Here is a 22,553-nt window from a genome sequence, read left to right as displayed (position 1 = left end):
AAAGATACTCAATGACCCGGCCTCCACAGCCTTCTGCGGCAAAGAGTTCCACAGATTCACCACTCTCTGGCTGAAGAAATTCCTCCTCATCTCTGTTTTAAAGGATCATCCCTTTAGCCTGAGGTTGTGCCCTCTGGTTCTAGTTTTTCCTTCTAGTGGAAACATCCTCTCCACTTCCACTCTATCCAGGCCTCGCAGTATCCTGTAAGTTTCAATAAGGTCCCCCCCTCATCCTTCTAAACTCCAACGAGTGCAGACCCAGAGTCCTCAACCGTTCCTCATACGACAAGCTCTTCATTCCAGGGATCATTCTTGTGAACCTCCTCTGGACCCTTTCCAAGGCCAGCACATTCTTACTTAGATACGGGGTCCAAAACTGCTCACAATACTCCAAATGGGGTCTGACCAGAGCCTTATACAGCCTCAGAAGTACATCCCTGCTCTTGTATTCTAACCCTCTCAACATGAACGCTAACATTGCATTTGCTTTCCTAACTGCTGACTGAACCTGCACGTTAACCTGAAGAGAATTTTGAACAATGACTCCCAAGTCCCTTTGTGTTTCTGATTTCCTCAGCATTTCCCCATTTAGAAAATAGCCGATGCCTCCATTCCTCCTTCCAAAGTGCAGAACTCACACTTTTCCACATTGTATTCCATCTGCCACTTCTTTGCCCACTCTCCTAGCCTGTCCAAGTCCTTCTGCAGCCCCCCTGCTTCCTCAGTACTACCTGTCCCTCTACATATCTTTATATCATCTGCAAACTTAGCAACAGTGCTTTCAGTTCCTTCCTCCAAATCGTTAATGTATATTGTGAGAAGTTGTGGTCCCAGCACCGACCCCTGAGGCACACCACTAGTCACCGGCTGCCATCCTGAGAAAGACCCCTTTATCCCCATTCTCTGCCTTTTGCCAGTCAGCCAATCCTCTATCCATACCAGGATCTTACCATTAACGCCATGGGCTCTTAACTTATTTAACAGTTTCCTATGCAGCACCTTGTCAAAAGCCTTTTGGAAATCTAAATAAATCACATCCACTGGTTCTCCTTTATCTAACTTCCTTGTTACCTCCTCAAAGAACTCTAACAGATTTGTCAGACATGATCCCCCTTGCTGAAGCCATGCTGACTCAGTCCTATTTTATCATGCACTTCCAAGTACTCTGCGTAATCCTTTTTCTCCTTTTGCCACCACTCCCTCTGTTTTGCAGGAGGGTGGTGGGGATTCTAATCAGATGTAATAATTTTATCATAAAAGTAAAATACTGCGGATGCTGGAATCTGGACCAAAAACAGAAAATGCTGGAAAATCTCAGCAGGTCTGACAGCATCTGTGGAGAGAGAATAGAGCCAATGTTTCGAGTCTGGATGACCCTTCATAAGAGCTCTTATGAATTGTCATCCAGACTCGAAATGTTGGTTCTATTCTTGAATCATTTTATTGATAAGTTTCTTGTTCTTAGTTTCCAAATGGCAGGTAAGAGACCTGTCCGGTCCCCACTGGAGCTCTGATTTTTCACTGGCCATGCTTGGGTAGGATTACAACCAGGGACCCCTTTATATAAAATGTGTCGTGAAAACCAGAAGGACGAGGAGCTACTCAAGCTTGTCGGGTGCGTTTCATAGAAATATCATAGAAACCCTACAGTGCAGAAAGAGGCCATTTGGCCCATCGAGTCTGCACCGACCACAATCCCACCCAGGCCCTACCCCCATATCCCTACACATTTACCCACTAATCCCTCTAACCTACGCATCTCAGGACACTAAGGGGCAATTTTTAGAATGGCCAATCAACCTAAACCGCACATCTTTGGACTGTGGGAGGAAACCGGAGCACCCGGAGGAAACCCACGCAGACACGAGGAGAATGTACAAACTCCGCACAGAAAGTGACTCAAGCCGGGAATCGAACCCAGATCCCTGGAGCTGTGAAGCAGCAGTGCTAACCACTGTGCTTCCGTGCCGCCCACTAGAACCTACTCTCAGAGGTCCGCTTTTCAGCCCAGTGCTACTTGGAGTATACCGTCACTTTGCCAATTATTGGGTCACGAGTCCCTCACAGTTCTTATCGTAAATTTATGATAAAATAATTTAAACAATGTTTGAGAACACTTCTTAACTTCTCAACCAACTGAGACGTTAAGGGGTTAACATCCCATGAATTTGCTGTGATCTTGGCCATTTGAAAAACTTAACTATATTTTGTTTTTGTTCACAGTTTGTTCAAAATCAGCATATATTCCACATTCTGAACTGCTCCTGACCTTGTAGGTGAACTCCTGCTCGAACAGACTGGTCTAGACTGGACTCTGCTACTGTCCTTGTTTCTGGGAGATAACTTTCGCTTTACGTGGTGTAGCATTTCAAGATTTATGGGAAACGTTGATTATTTCACACTGGAACAATGGTGGACGAGTAGTTTCTATGGCAACCGGGGGGGACTGTGTACGTGACTGATTGCTGTATAAAGAGTATAAATCGAGGGACTGCCCCCTTTTTCTTCGGAGAATATCACTCGGCTAGACTCAGAACACTTTGCTGAGTTAGAAAAGCGATCCTCCAAAAAAGCTTGTACTTGCTTGAAAATAAAGGACTGGGTTTTCTTTAAAGATCAGTGTTTTGCTCTTGCATCGAGTACGTAAGTGTTTCTGAAAAACGGACCTTGACATTTGACGCTGCGACAGCAGTGTCCCAAGATATATAGCTGTCCTTCGATGCGGATTGAATAAGCGATCGTCTGAGTGTCGGTTAAGTGAGACGAACGGGCCCACAAGGTAAGATTAAAACCTTGGTTTCTCTCGCTGAACCTATTACTCAAGTCGACCCCTCATCTCCCGAGGCTCTGTGTTGACGAGGCTCTGAGATGACTTACGTCCTTGAACACTGGGCGGCACAGTAGCACAGTGGTTAGCACTGCTGCTTCACAGCTCCAGGGTCCCGGGTTCGATTCCCGGCTTGGGTCACTGTCTGTGTGGAGTTTGTACATTCTCCTCGTGTCTGCGTGGGTTTCCTCCGGGTGCTCCGGTTTCCTCCCACAGTCCAAAGATGTGCGGGTTAGGTTGATTGGTCATGGTAAAGTTGCCCCTTAGAGTCCTGGGATGCATAGGTTAGAGGGATTAGCGGGTAAAATATGTAGGGATATGGGGGTAGGGCCTGGGTGGGATTGTGGTCGGTGCAGACTCATAGAATCATAGAAACCCTACAGTGCAGAAACAGGCCATTCGGCCCATCGAGTCTGCACCGACCACAATCCCACCCAGGCCCTACCCCCACATATTTACCCACTAATCCCTCTAACCTACGCATCCCAGGACTCTAAGGGGCAATTTTTTTTAACCTGGCCAATCACCCTAACCCGCACATCTTTGGACTGTGGGAGGAAACCGGAGCACCCGGAGGAAACCCACGCAGACACGAGGAGAATGTGCAAACTCCACACAGACAGTGACCCCGAGCCGGGAATCGAACCCGGGACCCTGGAGCTGTGAAGCAGCAGTGCTAACCACTGTGCTACCGTGCCGCCCCTGTGCTACCGTGCCGCCCGACTCGATGGGTCGAATGGCCTCTTTCTGTACTGTAGGGTTTCTATGATTTCTATGATGACTGACTGGTCTAAGATTCGGGTCGGGAATTGAGGAGACCGCCCGATAAAGGTGAGGGGTTGGAAGCCGGGTGGTATCGAGGCCCCCGGTTTGAGGGTTAGGTGTTAAAAGTGGATGTATGCAGGAGCCCACCGAGGGAGGTGGAGGTTCGGGGTTAGCGACCCCAAGATAATTGAGGCTCGAGTCATCGGAAATATTACAAATTAGTTGGCAAGATGAAAATTGATTAGAGAAGATCTAAGGTTGACCTAATAATTTGAGTAGTTTCTGTATTTCAGTGTGTTTGTGTGGTCTGGTTGCTTGTCGAATGTCGGTGGTCGTTGTTGCATTAGGTTGAAAGCAGGATTTGTTAAAGCCTGTTTGTTCTTGTGGAATATTTATTAAATTGTTTTCAAAAGAAAGTAAAGGGTGGGAATTAGGTGAAGTTGGAGACGCGACTGCTTGTGCCGATCGAAGGGAGGTGCCTGCCTCAAACACGCAGCCTTGGACCGAAGTTCAGGACACTGAAGGGAGCGCAGAGGCAACAAGGCACTGCAGATCGTGAAGCACAAGTGGTCAAAGTCTCTCAACAGTGGGTCAAACTTTGGATAAGTCAGGGGATGGGACCCCTTTATATAAAATGTGTCGTGAAAACCAGAAGGACGAGGAGCTACTCAGAAGCTTGTCGGGTGCATATCATAGAAACCCTACAGCGCAGAAAGAGGCCATTCGGCCCATCGGGTCTGCACCCACCACAATCCCACCCAGGCCCTACCCCCATATCCCTACACATTTACCCGCTAATCCCTCTAATCTACGCATCACAGGACACTAAGGGGCAATTTTAGCATGGCCAATCAACCTAACCCGCACATCTTTGGACGGTGGGAGGAAACCGGAGCACCCGGAGGAAACCCACGCAGACACGAGGAGAATGTGCAAACTCCACACAGACAGTGACCCGAGCCGGGAATCGAACCCGGGACCCTGGAGCTGTGAAGCAGCAGTGCTAACCACTATGCCACCGTGTCGCCCGGGTATTTTTTTTAAAAACTGGGAAATGAAAATTGGCCACTCGGGGAAACTTGGGATGTCGATCAATGGATTAAAACAGGAGAGGCTATTAGAGGGCCGATGAATTAACCAAGAAATCAAAGCTAGCCAGCTTTGGGGGAGATAACACACGTAGGAGAGGGATCAGTGAATGTGATAATGAGGGGAAACCCAAAAATTGGGAGGTTTTGAAGTTGCAGTGTGAGGATCGTGAAATAAATGAAAGGGAAAGGGTTAAACAAGAAAGGCTGGAAAGGGAAAGACGATGTGGAGATGCCGGCGTTGGACTGGGGTGAACACAGTAAGAAGTCTCACAACACCAGGTTAAAGTCCAACAGGTTTATTTGGTAGCAAATACCATAAGCTTTCGGAGCACAGCTCCTTCGTCAGATGGAGTGGATATCTGTTCTCAAACAGTGCAAACAGACACAGAAATCAAATTACAGAATACTGATTAGAATGCAAATCTCTACAGCCAGCCAGGTCTTAAATGTACAGACAATGTGGGTGGAGGGAGCATTCAACACAGGTTAAAGAGATGTGTGTTGTCTCCAGACAGAACAGCCAGTGAAATTCTGCAAGCCAAGGAGGCAAGCTGTGGGGGTTACTGATAATGTGACATAAACCCAACATCCCGGTTTAGGCTGTCCTCATGTGTGCGGAACTTGGCTATCAGTTTCTGCTCAGCGACTCAGGAGAACAGTGACCACGACACCACACAACCCTGCCACAGCAACCTCTGCAAGACGTGCCGGATCATCGACACGGATGCCATCATCTCACGTGAGAACACCATCTACCAGGTACACGGTACCTACTCTTGCAACTCGGCCAACGTTGTCTACCTGATACGCTGCAAGAAAGGATGTCCCGAGGCATGGTACATTGGGGAAACCATGCAGACGCTACGACAACGGATGAATGAACACCGCTCGACAATCACCAGGCAAGACTGTTCTCTTCCTGTGGGGGAGCACTTCAGCAGTCACGGGCATTCAGCCTTGGATCTTCAGGTAAGCGTTCTCCAAGGCGGCCTTCACGACACACGACAGCGCAGAGTCGCTGAGCAGAAACTGATAGCCAAGTTCCGCACACATGAGGACGGCCTAAACCGGGATGTTGGATTTATGTCACATTATCAGTAACCCCCACAGCTTTCCCCCTGATCTTGCAGAATTTCACTGGCTGTTCTGTCTGGAGACAATACACATCTCTTTAACCTGTGTTGAATGCTCCCTCCACCCACATTGTCTGTACCTTTAAGACCTGGCTGGCTGTAGAGATTTGCATTCTAATCAGTATTCTGTAATTTGATTTCTGTGTCTGTTTGCACTGTTTGAGAACAGATTTCCACTCCATCTGACGAAGGAGCAGCGCTCCGAAAGCTTATGGTATTTGCTACCAAATAAACCTGTTGGACTTTAACCTGGTGTTGGTGAGACTTCTTACTGTGCTTACCCCAGCCGGCATCTCCACATCATATCTGGCTTGCCAGTGTTGTTCCAAAATACCGATACTGATGAACAACAGGAGGAGGAGGATTGGAGGAGGTAACCTCGTGCTCCGACCGCTCCCCAAATCCAACCCCAACCAAACAGTTAAAAAAAAAACGTGCATTTGCGCAGCACTTGATGACATTGCGACAGTAATATTTGAAGGCGCTCCAGGTACAGTGAATTACTTCCGCATGTAAGGGCGGCACGGTAGCACAGTGGGTTAGCACTGCTGCTTCACAGCTCCAGGGTCCCGGGTTCGATTCCCGGCTCGGGTCACTGTCTGTGTGGAGTTTGCACATTCTCCTCGTGTCTGCGTGGGTTTCCTCCGGGTGCTCCGGTTTCCTCCCACAGTCCAAAGATGTGCGGGTTAGGTTGATTGGCCATGCTAAATTGCCCCTTAGAGTCCTGAAATGCGTAGGTTAGAGGGATTAGCGGGTGGGATATGGGGATAGGGCCTGGGTGGGATTGTGGTCGGTGCAGACTCGATGGGCCGAATGGCGATACTGTAGCGATTCTATGATTTCTTCTATGACTGCAAACAAATCCCTATTTGGCCTCATTGTGCAACAAATATTTTCCCCAAAATTTTAATTTTCAACATCATCTTGTCAGGAGTTACAGTGTAACAGAGGAAATACTGGTGAGGTGTACATAAAGCTAGTGAATGCAGTGGCTGTGATTTTTGAATTTCTAGACTTGAGTGGCTCATTGAACAAATTATATTTGTAACACCAAAATATTTACGTTCAGAAAAACTGAAGGAAACTCAGCCTTTTCAGTTGCAAAAGCAAGATGTGCAACTGTAGGAAAGACTTTAAAAAATATAAGTACAAGTTGTGGTGATATAAACAGGGCCTAGCTTTAAGGCTGATAAAATTGGATATCCTAAATTAAAGAATTGGGCACATTGAAATCAAACACAGTCACACCGCAGGCAGGCCAATTGTACAAATACACAAATGTGTCTGCGCCTGACCCATCAACCACCCATCAAAGGTCGTTACACTCTACTTGAGACTTAGCAGGAGATCATGGCACCTCATTGAAATGCATCGGTCTATTGTTAGAAGCCCAGATCGGGCCAGACTTTCTGTCACCAAGAGATCCTGTAGAAACCTTACCTGATAACAAGTTCAACAACATGGAGATGGACACCTGGGGGGCGGACCCTGGTGTCCTGTCAGACAGACATCAAGAAACCCACTGGGTACTGGAACCCCCTCCTGGGACCTCATTGGCCGGAAGCCAGAGAAGTTTCTGGAAAGGCAAGCAGGCTGGGGATAAAGGGACACACTCAGAGGCACACAGGAGCGAAGACTCGACAGGGGAGGCGGCCGTGACCATTCGGAAGACTGACCAGAGAAGGAAGGAAGGAAGAAGCTGCCATTGAGACTCACCTTCGTGACGACAGACCAGAGGAACTCAGAGAATCGGGCCTGCAGTTTAACCAAGCCATCTTTATGGGTAGTATACTTGAATCTGCTGGGGTATCCTCTGGTTTTATGTGGGTAATTTAAGGGTTCATAGAATCATAGAAACCCTACAGTGCAGAAGTAGGCCATTCGGCCCATCGAGTCTGCACCGACCACAATCCCACCCAGGCCCTACCCGCTAAAACCTTTTTTTTTTACCCGCTAATCCCTCTAACCTACGCATCCCAGGACTCTAAGGGGCAATTTTTAACCTGGCCAATCAACCTAACCCGCACATCTTTGGACTGTGGGAGGAAACTGGAGCACCCGGAGGAAACCCACGCAGACACGAGGAGAATGCGCAAACTCCACACAGACAGTGACCCGAGCCGGGAATCGAACCCGGGACCCTGGAGCTGTGAAGCAGCAGTGCTAACCACTGTGCTACCGTGCTGGTTAATAGTGTTATTTAATAAACTTGTTGAATCTTTACTTGTGTTTGTCCTTTGTCCACCTTGCAAATAAGGGCACCGGGGTAAAACCTTGGAGTAAGTAAACTGGTCGAAAGTACCTGAGATTAACAGGTACAACAAAGTTAAAAAACAGCTGCTTCAGCGTGTATTCCCGGCTCACCTACACCAAACCTAAGACATTTCAGCGGCAGATTCAGTACCCATTCTGCATTTTTTGAGTCAGAAACTTTCATTTACACCTTGGATGTACGAAAAACTAGTAAGGTTTTTATGCAAAATGGGAGCCAACTTTACCAGATTAGGGTATTGAAAATAATGTGTGGGAGGAAGATGGCAACACAATTACCAACACAAGTTTATAAAACTGGAGTTAACTGTGAAGCCGTTAAAAATACCTCTGAGGCTGGTATGAGTCAAAATAGAGTAGGCTTTATTCTCACAAGCTTGTGGGAGAACCTGACCCCTTGAAAGCGGAAGTCAAAGTTCTCTCTGAACACAGAAAAGTGGGGATATTTATACATTGTGGCTCCCAGCACCAGTCACGACACAAACACAGGTCTGGTCATGAATCAAAGTCCATACAACAGTCCTTGATCACGAAGCAGCCGTTCTCTGGCAGCTGTAGTCACGATACAGTCTGAGGTTTCCTGCTCTTCTGCGGCCCTTCCTTTGAAGTTACCGGCACAATTGTAGCTGGGCCAGCGGGGGGAGTCCTTTCAACGGCCGTTATCATGCCCCGCATCTTGTAATGCTTTCTTCCTCAAACCACACACAAGCTTGTAGAAAAGGTAAGACTTTACAAACATTTACATTTAGCTGTCTGTCTTTATAAGAATGAATTTAAAGAATGAAACCATGAATAAATAACTTATATTCATGCCAGAAGCAGTATAAACAAGGGGATTAGCCACAATGAAGGGTCATGCTTGTGATACATTCTAAGTACAAAGTTCAACCTTTTAGGTGCAAAATACATTAACCCTTTAGGTACAAAATACATTGAGTACAAAATACATTAACCCTTTCCCTTCTTTGACGACACGGAGGTTGGTGGGGTTGTGGATAGTCTGGAGGGATGTCAGAAGCTACAGAAGGACATAGATAGGATGCAAGACTGGGTGGACAAGTGGCAGATGGACTTCAACCCAGATAAATGCGTAGTGGTCCATTTTGGCAGGTCAGATGGGATGAAGGAGTACAATATAAAGGGAAAGACTCTTAGTACTGTAGAGGATCAGAAGGACCTTGGGGTCCGGGTCCATAGGACTCAAAAATCGGCCCCGCAGGTGGAGGAGGTGGTTAAGAAGGCGTATGGTGTGCTGGCCTTTATCAATCGAGGGGTTGAGTTTAGGAGTCCGGGGATAATGATGCAGCGATATAAGACCCTCGTCAGACCCCACTTGGAGTACTGTGCTCAGTTCTGGTCGCCTCACTATAGGAAGGATGTGGAAAAGATTGAAAGGGTGCAGAGGAGATTTACAAGGATGTTGCCTGGATTGAGTGGCATGCCTTATGAGGATAGGCTGAGGGAGCTCGGTCTTTTCTCCTTGGAGAGAGGTAGGATGAGAGGAGACCTAATAGAGGTGTATAAGATGTTGAGGGGCATAGATCGGGTGGACTCTCGGAGGCTTTTTCCCAGGGTGGAAATGTCTGCTACGAGAGGACACAGGTTTAAGGTGCTGGGGGGTAGGTACAGGGGAGTAGGTACAGGGGAGATGTTAGGGGTAAGTTTTTCACACAGAGGGTGGTGGGCGAGTGGAATCGGCTGCCGTCAGTGGTGGTGGAGGCAAACTCAGTAGGGTCTTTTAAGAGACTCCTGGATGAGTACATGGAGCGTAATAGGATGGGGGGGTTATATGTAGGCCTAGAAGGTAGGGATGTGTTCGGCACAACTTGTGGGGCCGAAGGGCCTGTTTGTGCTGTAGTTTTTCTATGTTTCTTCAATTGGAAGTTTTGTGTACAATTAATCGCGTGATGTTAAATTTGTGGTAGTTGTATTTCCCCCTTCCGATTCCAATAATGAAGTTCCACCAGGGAGAGAGGGACAGGATCCTTTTAAAACCCATAGGGGGAAACCAGAAAAAAAAACCTCTTTCACTACCTTGAGATTAAAGTGACACAATGCCACCATCTGCTGGCGGCTCACGGCTACTGCAGGCGCTGCTTTTTGTAAACCTCAGGACAAGTTCAGTCAACCCCATGCCTGCATCTGGGAACCGGTTCCTGCAGTGTGAATATTGAGCAATATTAACAGGGATTAAATTTATCCTAAAAGGAACTGATGTTTTCAGGAATAAATTAATAATCTGCCAATCAGTATCAATAATAAAATTACCTATTTGAAAAAGGTTAGATCTCTCACTGTGACATGATCACTGAGGTTCCCTTCACGAAAAAATTAAAAACTATTTGGATTCGAATTTGTACAAAAGTATTAAGAGTGTCTAAGTACATCTTTCACTGCCTTGTTGTCCTGCAGGTAATACTTTGGTTGGCTCACATGAAGAGCTTAATTTTCTTCAAACACGACGGGCGTACCAGATATTAAGAACATAAGAAATAAGAGCAGGAGTAGGCAATCTAGCCCCTCGAGCCTGCCCCGCCATTCAATAAGATCATAGCTGATCTGACGTGGATCAGTTCCACTTACCCGCCTGATCCCCATAACCCCTAATTCCCTTACCGATCAGGAATCCATCTATCCGTGATTTAAACATATTCAACCAGGTAGCCTCCACCACTTCAGTGGGCAGAGAATTCCAGAGATTCACCACCCTCTGAGAGAAGAAGTTCCTCCTCAACTCTGTCCTAAACTGACCTCCCCTTTATTTTGAAGCTGTGCCCTCTAGTTCTAGCTTCCTTTCTAAGTGGAAAGAATCTCTCCATCTCTACCCTATCCAGCCCCTTCATTATCTTATAGATCTCTATAAGATCCCCCCCTCAGCCTTCTAAATTCCAACGAGTACAAACCCAATCTGCTCAGTCTCTCCTCATAATCAACACCCCTCATCTCTGGTATCAACCTGGTGAACCTTCTCTGCACTCCCTCCAAGGCCAATATATCCTTCCGCAAATAAGGGGACCAATACTGCACACAGTATTCCAGCTGCGGCCTCACCAATGCCCTGTACAGATGCAGCAAGACATCCCTGCTTTTATATTCTATCCCCCTTGCGATATAGGCCAACATCCCATTTGCCTTCTTGATCACCTGTTTCACCTGCAGACTGGGTTTTTGTGTCTCATGCACAAGGACCCCCAGGTCCTTGTCTTTCCTATAACAGTGTGTCTTTCCTATAACATGTCTTTCCTATAACAGGGTGACCAAAACTGTATACAATATTCCAAGTGTGGCCTCACCAATGACTTCTACAACTGTAACATAATGTCCCAACTTCTGTACTCAATGTCCTGAGTGATGAGGGCCAGAGTGCTAAATGCTTTCTTCACCATTCTGTTTACCTGTGTTGCCACCTTCAATGAACTATGTACTTGTACTCCTGGGTACGTCTGTTCCTCAACATTCCCCAGGGCCCTACCATTCACTATACAAGTTCGACCCTCGTTTGACTTTCCAAAATGCAACACCTCACACTTATCTGTATTGAAGTCCATTTGCTAATCCTCGGCCCACTTCCCTAACTCATCAAGTTCCCTTCGTAATTTTTGATAACTTTCTTTGCCATCAAGAATGCCTCCTAATTTAGTTTCATCCGCAAACTTACTAACTATGCCTTGTACATTCATAGTAGGAGTTTTAACAACACCAGGTTTAAACTCCTACTGTGTTTACCCCAGTCCAACGCCGGCATCTCCACATCATCGTATATTCGTATCCATATCATTTATATAAATAACGAATAACAAGGGACCCAAGACCGATCCCTGAGGCACGCCCCTAGTCATGATGTGGAGATGCCGGCGTTGGACTGGGGTAAACACAGTAAGAAGTTTAACAACACCAGGTTAAAGTCCAACAGGTTTATTTGGTAGCAAAAGCCACACAAGCTTTCGGAGCTCTAAGCCCCTTCTTCAGGTGAGTGGGAATTCTGTTCACAAACAGAGCATATAAAGACACAGACTCAATTTACATGAATCATGGTTGGAATGCGAATACTTACAACTAATCAAGTCTTTAAGAAACAAAACAATGTGAGTGGAGAGAGCATCAAGACAGGCTAAAAAGATGTGTATTGTCTCCAGACAAGACAGCCAGTGAAACTCTGCAGGTCCACGCAACTGTGGGAGTTACAAATAGTGTGACATGAACCCAATATCCCGGTTGAGGCCGTCCTCGTGTGTGCGGAACTTGGCTATCAGTTTCTGCTCAGCGACTCTGCGCTGTCGTGTGTCGCGAAGGCCACCTTGGAGAACGCTTACCCGAATATCAGAGGCCGAATGCCCAATTCCGAATCCAATTTGCTCGCTCTCCCTGGATCCCATGCGACTGAACCTTCCAGACTTTGCGGCCACGCAGGATCTTGTCAAAGGCCTTGCTTAAGTCCATATAATCAACATCTGTTGCCCGACCCTCATCCATCCTCTTAGTGGGCGGCACGGTAGCACAGTGGTTAGCACTGCTGCTTCACAGCTCCAGGGACCTGGGTTCGATTCCCGGCTCGGGTCACTGTCTGTGTGGAGTTTGCACATTCTCCTCGTGTCTGCGTGGGTTTCCTCCGGGTGCTCCGGTTTCCTCCCACAGTCCAAAGATGTGCGGGTTAGGTTGATTGGCCAGGTTAAAAAAAAAAATTGCCCCTTAGAGTCCTGAGATGCGTAGGTTAGAGGGATTAGCGGGTAAATATGTGGGGGTAGGGCCTAGGTGGGATTGTGGTCGGTGCAGACTCGATGGGCCGAATGGCCTCCTTCTGCACTGTAGGGATTCTATGATTTCGCATTTACCTCTTCGAAAACTCTAAAATATTTGTCAGACCTGACTTCCCGTGCTGACACGGGAAGTGCATGGGGCGGCACGGTAGCACAGTGGTTAGCACTGCTGCTTCACAGCTCCAGGGACCTGGGTTCGATTCCCGGCTCGGGTCACTGTCTGTGTGGAGTTTGCACATTCTCCTCGTGTCTGCGTGGGTTTCCACCGGGTGCCCCGGTTTCCTCCCAAAGATGTGCGGGTTAGGTTGATTGGCCATGCTAAAAAATTGCCCTTAGTGTCCTGAGATGCGTAGGTTAGAAAGGGATTAGTGGGTAAGGATATGGGGGTAGGGCCTGGGTGGGATTGTGGTCGGTGCAGACTCGATGGGCCGAATGGCCTCTTTCTGCACTGTAGGGTTTCTATGATTCTATGATTTCTGACTATTGCTATTCAGACCGTGAATATACAAATGTAGGTAGATCCTGTCCCTCTCAATCCCCTCCAGTAACTTACCTGCCGCTGTTGTCAGGCTCACCGGCTATGAGGAGAGATTGGGTAGACTGGGGTTGTTCTCCTTGGAAAGACGGAGAATGAGGGGAGATCTAATAGAGGTATACAAGATTATGAAGGGTATAGATAGGGTGAACAGTGGGAAGCTTTTTCCCAGGTCGGAGGTGACGATCACGAGGGGTCACGGGCTCAAGCTGAGAGGGGCGAAGTATAACTCAGATATTAGAGGGACGTTTTTTACACAGAGGGTGGTGGGGGCCTGGAATGCGCTGCCAAGTAGGGTGGTGGAGGCAGGCACGCTGACATCGTTTAAGACTTACCTGGATAGTCACATGAGCAGCCTGGGAATGGAGGGATACAAACGATTGGTCTAGTTGGACCAAGGAGCGGCACAGGCTTGGAGGGCCGAAGGGCCTGTTTCCTGTGCTGTACTGTTCCTGGTTCTTTGTTCTTTGTAATTACCAAGCTTCTCTTTGCTATCCTTGAACAACGGAGCAACATTAGCCACGCTCTAGTCTTCCAGAACTTCACCAGTGGAAAGGGATTAAACAAATATCTCTGCGAGGGTCTCCGCAATTTCTTCCCGAGCCTCCCACAAGATCCAAAGATGCATTTGATCAGGGGATTTATCCACCTTTAATGCACTTTAAGGCTGCAGACACACCCTCCTGAGTAATATGCATCTGGCCCAAGACATCACAGCTTGTTTCCCTTCTTTCCCTTAGCACCCATGATGTTCTCCTCAGTAAAACCAAGGAGAAACATTCATTAAAGATCTCACCCATCCCCTGTGGCTCCACAAACCACCAGACTTCCACAAAGTTCTGGAAGACTAGAGCGTGGCTAATGTTGTTCCGTTGTTCAAGGATAGCACTGCTGCTTCACAGCTCCAGGGTCCCGGGTTCGATTCCCGGCTCGGGTCACTGTCTGTGTGGGAGTTTGCACATTCTCCTCGTGTCTGCGTGGGTTTCCTCCGGGTGCTCCGGTTTCCTCCCACAGTCCAAAGATGTGCGGGTTAGGTTGATTGGCCAGGTTAAAAAATTGCCCCTTAGAGTCCTGGGATGCGTAGGTTAGAGGGATTAGCGGGTAAAATATGTGGGGGTAGGGCCTGGGTGGGATTGTGGTCGGTGCAGACTCGATGGGCCGAATGGCCTCCTTCTGCACTGTAGGGTTTCTATTCTATGAAACAGATGGCCATGCTGTTCCTCAAGGGGACCTATTCTCTCTCCAGCCACCCTTTTATTCTTAATACAGCTTAGAACCTCTTGGGATTTTCTTTAACCTTACCAGCCATATTTATATCATGCTCTATTGTTGCCCTCCTGATTTCCCTTTAAGAGTTCTCTTACACTTTTTATAGTCATCGAGTGATTCACTTGTCCCCGATTGCCTCAACTCGCTGTATGTTTTCTTCCTTTACTTGATCAGAACCTCAATGTCCCTTGTCAGTTCGGGATCCCCAAATTTACCATTCTTTCCCTTCATCCTAACAGGAATATACTGCCCCTGGACTCTTGATATCACACTTAAAAACTTTTAAAAGCCTCTTAGAGATAGGATGTATGCGCATTTAGAAAGGAATAAACTCATTAACGATAGTCAGCATGGTTTTGTGAGAGGGAGGTCATGCCTCACTAACCTGGTGGAGTTTTTTGAAGAAGTGACCAGAATGGTTGACGAGGGAAGGGCCGTGGATGTCGTCTATATGGACTTTAGTAAAGCGTTTGACAAAGTCCCTCATGGTAGGCTGGTGAAAAAGGTTGGATCTCATGGGATAAAGGGGGAGGTGGCTAGATGGGTGGAGAACTGGGTTGGTCACAGAAGACAGAGGGTGGTAGTGGAAGGGTCTTTTTCCGGCTGGATGCCTGTGACTAGTGGTGTTCCGCAGGGCTCTGTATTGGGACCTCTGCTGTTTGTGATTTATATAAACGATCTGGAAGAAGGTGTAACTGGGGTGATCAGTAAGTTTGCGGATGACACAAATTGGCTGGACTTGCAGATAGTGAGGAGCATTGTCAGAAGCTACAGAAGGATATAGATAGGCTGGAAATTTGGGCAAAGAAATGGCAGATGGAGTTCAATCCTGATAAATGCGAAGTGATGCATTTTGGTAGAAATAATGTAGGGAGGAGCTATACGATAAATGGCAGAACCATAAAGGGTGTCGATACGCAGAGGGACCTGGGTGTGCAAGTCCACAGATCCTTGAAAGTGACGTCACAGGTGGAGAAGGTGGTGAAGAAGGCATATGGCATGCTTGCCTTTATAGGACGGGGCATAGAGTATAAAAGTTGGGGTCTGATGTTGCAGATGTATAGAACGTTGGTTCGGCCGCATTTGGAATACTGCGTCCAGTTCTGGTCGCCACACTACCAGAAGGACGTGGAGGCTTCGGAGAGAGTACAGAGGAGGTTTACCAGGATGTTGCCTGGTATGGAGGGGCTTAGTTATGAGGAGAGATTGGGTAAACTGGGGTTGTTCTCCCTGGAAAGACGGAGGATGAGGGGAGACTTGATAGAGGTGTATAAAATTATGAAAGGCATAGATAGGGTGAACGGTGGGAAGCTTTTCCCCAGGTCGGTGGTGACGTTCACGAGAGGTCATAGGTTCAAGGTGAAGGGGGGGAGGTTTAACACAGATATCAGAAGGACATATTTTACACAGAGGGTGGTGGGGGCCTGGAATGCGCTGCCGGGCAAGGTGGTGGAGGCGGACACACTGGGAACTTTTAAGACTTATCTAGACAACCATATGAACGAAGTGGGAATGGAGGGATACAAAAGAATGGTCTAGTTTGGACCAGGGAGCGGCGCGGGCTTGGAGGGCCGAAGGGCCTGTTCCTGTGCTGTATTATTCTTTGTTCTTTGTTCCCATTAGCCAATCGTTCCTTTCCCTTCAAACGCCTAATAGATCCTGCCTAATGCCCACAAAATGGGCCCGGCTCCAATTTAGGGCCTCAGCCTGTGGGCCGGTCCAATCTTTTTTCCCTAACCAATGGCGGCACGGTGGTTAGCACTGCTGCTTCACAGCTCCAGGGTCCTGGGTTCGATTCCCGGCTCGGGTCACTGTCTGTGTGGAGTTTGCACATTCTCCTCGTGTCTGCGTGGGTTTCCTCCGGGTGCTCCGGTTTCCTCCCACATTCCAAAGATGGGCGGGTTAGGTTGATTGGCCATGCTAAAATTGCCCCTTAGAGTCCTGGGATGTGTAGGTTAGAGGGATTAGTGGGTAAATATGTAGGGATATGGGGGTAGGGCCTGGGTGGGATTGTGGTCGATGCAGACTCGATGGGCCGAATGGCCTCTTTCTGTACTGTAGGGTTTCTATGATTTCACTGCTGCTTCACAGCACCGGGGACCCTGGTTCGATTCCTGGCTTGGATCACTGTCCGCGTGGAGTTTGCACGTTCTCCCTGACTCTCCAGGTTTCCTCCAGTATTCCAAAGATGCGCAGGTTAGGTGAATTGACCATGCTAAAATTCTCCCTCAGTGCATCTCGCAAGGGGGATAGAATATAAAAGCAGAGACGTCTTGCTGCATCTGTACAGGGCATTGGTGAGGCCGCAGCTGGAATACTGTGTGCAGTATTGGTCCCCTTATTTGCGGAAGGATATATTGGCCTTGGAGGGAGTGCAGAGAAGGTTCACCAGGTTGATACCAGAGATGAGGGGTGTTGATTATGAGGAGAGACTGAGCAGATTGGGTTTGTTCTCGTTGGAATTTAGAAGGCTGAGGGGGGGATCTTATAGAGACCTATAAGATAATGAAGGGGCTGGATAGGGTAGAGATGGAGAGATTCTTTCCACTTAGAAAGGAAACTAGAACTATAGAACCATAGAACCATAGAAAATTACAGCTCAGAAACAGGCCTTTTGGCCCTTCTTGTCTGTGCCGAACCATTTTTTGCCTAGTCCCACTGACCTGCACTTGGACCATATCCCTCCACACCCCTCTCATCCATGAACCCGTCCAAGTTTTTCTTAAATGTTAAAAGCATTTACCACTTTATCCGACAGCTCATTCCACACTCGAGGGCACAGCCTCAAAATAAAGGGGGGGTCAGTTTAGGACAGAGTTGAGGAGGAACTTCTTCTCTCAGAGGGTGGTGAATCTCTGGAATTCTCTGCCCACTGAAGTGGTGGAGGCTACCTCGCTGAATATGTTTAAATCACGGATAGATGGATTCCTGATCGGTAAGGGAATTAGGGGTTATGGGGATCAGGCGGGTAAGTGGAACTGATCCACTTCAGATCAGCCATGATCTTATTGAATGGCGGGGCAGGCTCGAGGGGCTAGATGGCCTACTCCTGCTCCTATTTCTTATGTTCTTATGCACCTGAAGGGGCCCCAGAGCATGGCGACTAAGGGTCTTTCACAGCAACTTAATTTCAGTGTGAATGTAAGCCTACTTGTGACTAATAAATAAAACTTTTAACTTTTTAAAAACTATTTTAATACTAATAGTGTTCTGGTCACTTGACACAATGTTCCCCGGATTGACACTTCAGTCACTTGCTCTACCTCATTTCTTAAGAGTCTTATAGAAAGTGAGTCCAGGAATTGATAATGAAAAATAAGGAGCTGGGAGATGAATTGAACAAGTATTTTGCCTCGGTCTTCACAATAGAGGATACAGTTAAAACTCAGACGCAGCTGGAAATCAGAAAACAGAAGTGTGGGATGAACTCTGAAAAAGCACAATTCCCAGGGAAGTGGTCCTCAGCAAACTGTTGGAGCTGTGGCCTGATGGGTCCTCGGGTCCTGCTGGGCTTCATTCTCGGGTCTTAACAGAGTGAGGTAGTTGATGTGTTGTTCAATTTTCTATAATTCCCCATCGGGAATTGGATAAAAGGGAACCAGTAGATTTCCAGAAGGCATTTGATAAGGCAAAGGTTACTGCAGCAAATAAAAGTTCATTCTGCGGGGTAACATATTGGCATGGATAGAAGTTTGGCTAACAGGAAACAGTGGCATAAATGGGTCATTTTCCGGTTTAAGTGGGAGAGAGAAAGAGACCTGGGCCAACCTTCCCAGAGTCTGCACCCTCCCTGGATTCACTTCCTTTCCCTTCAGTTGCTGCAAGTCCCCAATTTCCCCCAGAATGAGAAAAGAAATGGAAAGGGGAGAAAAGAAAGTGTTTTACTCATAGATGTTGGCCTCTTTTAAGGTCAAACCAAATAAACAAACTCAAAGTAAATCAGGACAAAGTAAAAGGGGCAGCTCCCCAAAAGGAGGGGGAACAGCCCGAACAGAAATCAAAGTATAAAGGAAACTTAAAAACATCAAATTAAAATGTGATTATTAGGGTCGATAACGCACCCCAACCCCTGCGGTGCCCAGCGGGCGCGGAAGGCGTCAACCGCGCCCGTGGACACCGCATGCTCCCTCTCCAGGGACACCTGGCCGCGAACGTAGCCGCGGTAGAGGGGCAGACAGTCAGGATGGACGGCCCCCTCGATCGCCCGCTGCCTGGACCGGTAAATGGCGCGTTTCGCCAGGCCCAGGAGCAGGTTCACGAGGAGGTCGCCATCCCGACCCTCCCCTCTCCGCACCGGGTGTCCGTAGATCAGGAGCGTGGGACTGAAGTGCAAACAAAACATCAACAAAAGGTTCTTTAGGAAAACATAAAGGGAGTGCAGCCTAGGACACACAACATAGACATGGTCCACGGACTCCACAAGGCCGCAGAAAGGGCAGTCTTCGGAGCCCGTGAACCAGTGAATCCTACGGTTGTGCGGAACTGCTGCGTGCGTCACCCTCCACCCCAGGTCCCCGACGTAATTGGGGGAGATCCCTCCGTAGAGGGACCTCCAGCGGGGACCTCCGCCGCCCGGCGGCAACAAGGCCCGCCAAGGTGTATCCGGGCGATAGGCGAGGAGGCGGTAGTGGAAGGTGTGCAGCAGCAGCCCGCACAGGAAACGCCTCCGCGCGGTAGAAAAAGGCACGGAATCAAATGTTATCCGGAACAGATAGGAGATGGAGTGAATGGACAACTATATATCATCAGCCTTTGAATCCAGAAGGAGAAATGTTTTTCAGTTCTGTCTACTCGAAAAGATTTTAAATATCTGTGTGACACACACACACCTGAGTGAGAGTGTTCCAGTTCACTGCCTGTGGACAGAGCTTTAAACAGTTAAACAGCTTGAAGAAACATTGCACAATTCCCAGTGAATGGAAATGTTACACGTGTTCTCTACTTAGACGCAGCTTCAACTTTTTACCCAACATGGAGAGTCACAAGGACACCAGCACCATGGAGAAACCGTGGAAATGTGGGGACTGTGGGAAGGGATTCAGATCCCCATCTGAGCTGGAAACTCATTGCCGCAGTCACACCGGGGAGAGGCCGTTCACCTGCTCTGTGTGTGGGAAGGGATTCGCTCGGTTATACCACCTGGAGACACATTGGTGAGTTCACACCAGGGAGAGATCATTCACCTGCTCCCAGTGCGGGAAGGGATTCATCCAACCCTGCACAAGCACCAGCAACTTCACACTGGGGAGAAGCCATTCACCTGCTCCGAGTGTGGGAAGGGATACAGGAACTCCTTCACTCTGTTGAAACACCAGCGAGTTCACACCGGGTAGAAACTATTCACCTGCTCTGAGTGTGGGAAAGGATTCAGGAACTCCTCCACTCTGCTGAAACACCAGCGAGTTCACACCGGGTAGAAACTATTCACCTGCTCTGAGTGTGGGAAAGGATTCAGTCGGTTTTGCAGACTGCAGTCACACCAGCGACTTCACACTGGGGAGAGGCTGATCTCCTGCTGTGAATGTGGGAAGGGGTTCACTCAGAGGGCGGCACGGTAGCACAGTGGTTAGCACTGCTGCTTCACAGCTCCAGGGTCCCGGGTTCGATTCCCGGCTCGGGTCACTGTCTGTGTGGAGTTTGCACATTCTCCTCGTGTCTGCGTGGGTTTCCTCCGGGTGCTCCGGTTTCCTCCCACAGTCCAAAGATGTGCGGGTTAGGTTGATTGGCCAGGTTAAAAAATTGCCCCTTAGAGTCCTGAGATGTGTAGGTTAGAGGGATTAGCGGGTAAAGTATGTGGGGGTAGGGCCTGGGTGGGATTGTGGTCGGTGCAGACTCGATGGGCCGAATGGCCTCCTTCTGCACTGCAGGGTTTCTATGATTCTCAGTTATCCCATCTGCAGACACCTCCACTAGTTCATACTGGGGAGAGACCCTTCACCTGGTCTGAATGTGGGAAGGGATTCACTCAGTTATCCCACCTGCAAAAGCACAAGCGAATACACACCGGGGAGAGGCCGTTCATCTGCTCTGAGTGTGGGAAGGGATTCACTCAGTTATCAAAATTGCAAATACACCAGCAAGTGCATGATGTTGCGGTTGTATAGAACGTTGGTTAGGCCACATTTGGAATACTGTGTCCAGTTCTGGTCGCCACTCTACCAGAAGGACGTGGAGGCTTTGAAATCATAGAATCATAGAAACCCTACAGTGCAGAAGGAGGCCATTCGGCCCATCGAGTCTACACCGACTACAATCCCACCCAGGCCCCATCCCCATATATTTACCCGCTAATCCCTCTAACCTATGCATCTCAGGGACAATTTTAACCTGGCCAATCAACCTAACCCGCACATCTTTGGACTGTGGGAGGAAACCGGAGCACCCGGAGGAAACCCACGCAGACACGAGGAGAATGTGCAAACTCCACACAGACAGTGACCCGAGCCGGGAATCGAACCCGGGACCCTGGAGCTGTGAAGCAGGAGTGCTAACCACTGTGCTACCGTGCCGCCCAAATTTGGAATTTGGAGAGAGTACAGAAAAGGTTTACCAGGATGTTGCCTGGTATGGAGGGTCTTAGCTGTGAGGAGAGATTGGGTAAACTGGAGTTGTTCTCCCTGGAAAGACGGAGGATGAGGGGCAACCTAATAGAGGTGTATAAAATTATGAAGGGCATAGATAGGGTGAACGGTGGGAAGCTTTTCCCCAGCTCGGAGGTGACGAACACAAGGGGTCACGGGCTCAAGGTGAGGGGGGCAAGGTTCAACACAGATGTCAGGGGGACGTATTTTACACAGAGGGTGGTGGGGGCCTGGAATGCGCTGCCGGGCAAGGTGGTGGAGGCGGACACGCTGGGATCGTTTAAGACTTATCTAGATAGCCACATGAACAGACTGGGAATAGAGGGATACAAACGAATGGTCTAGTTGGGCACATGAGCGGCGCAGGCTTGGAGGGCCGAAGGGCCTGTTCCTGTGCTGTATTGTTCTTTGTTCTTTGCATACATAAGAACATAAGAAATAGGAGCAGGGGTAGGCCATCTGGCCCTTCGAGCCTGCCCCGCCATTCAACAAGATCATGGCTGATACGGGAGAGGTCATTCACCTGCTCTGAGTGTGCGAAGGGGTTTATTACATTATCTATCCTGCTGAGTCACCAACGAGTTCATACTGGGGAGAGAGCATTCACCTGCTCTTTGTGGGAAGGGATTCACTCAGTTAGCCAACCTGCTGAGTCACCAGCGAATTCACACCGGGGAGAGACCATTCACCTGCTCTCAGTGTGGGAAGGGATTCACTCAGTTAGCCAACCTGCTAAGACAACAGCGAATTCACACCGTGGAGAGGCCATTCACCTGCTCGGGATGTGGGAAAGCATTTACTGAGAAATCCGGCCTGTTGAGACACCAGCGAGTTCACACTGGGGAGAGGCCGTTCACTTGCTCTCTGTGTGGAAAGGGATTCACTCAATTATCTGGCCTGCAGAGACACCAGCGAGTTCACAAGTAATTGTCGGGGTTGGATTTTGCAGTTATTGCTGTTAACCACATCCAGGACTGAACCTTGTTCATTTGGTGAAGTGGGAAGATCAGAGAGTTTCTATTGGACTTGCCGGACTCATGACTTTGCTTCCAAAGGCTGATGTTCTTTGACCCTTTTCGTGAATATTTAGTGTCATATTACTCAAGGATTACTGAATCATAGAAATCATAGAAATCATAGAAACCCTACAGTGCAGAAGGAGGCCATTCGGCCCATCGAGTCTGCACCGACCACAATCCCACCCAGGCCCTACCCCCACATATTTACCCACTAATCCCTCTAACCTACGCACCTCAGGACTCTAAGGGGCAATTTTTAACCTGGCCAATCAACCTAACCCGCACATCTTTGGACTGTGGGAGGA

The 22,553-nt window shown here is 48.4% G+C and overlaps 1 protein-coding gene across 2 annotated transcripts in view; it reads right to left on the bottom strand.

Annotated features, from left to right (window-relative positions):
• LOC144480811 (uncharacterized) overlaps nucleotides 1–22,553 on the bottom strand; it is a 992,083-nt gene that overhangs the window by 21,505 nt on the left and 948,025 nt on the right. Inside the window, exon 1 of one of the 2 annotated variants that reach the window (XM_078200423.1) lies at nucleotides 13,715–13,796. The exons of the other annotated variant lie outside the window; for it this stretch is intronic. The gene's annotated coding sequence lies outside the window, so the exon portion shown is untranslated. Of the gene's footprint in view, nucleotides 1–13,714; nucleotides 13,797–22,553 lie in introns of those variants that run through there. 2 annotated transcript variants of the gene reach the window in all.

The sequence above is a fragment of the Mustelus asterias genome, chromosome 30 (genome assembly GCF_964213995.1).
Source record: "Mustelus asterias chromosome 30, sMusAst1.hap1.1, whole genome shotgun sequence".
NCBI lineage: Eukaryota > Metazoa > Chordata > Chondrichthyes > Carcharhiniformes > Triakidae > Mustelus > Mustelus asterias.
The sequence above is the reverse complement of the archived record's forward strand: the minus strand, read 5'-3'. Positions and strand labels throughout refer to the sequence as shown.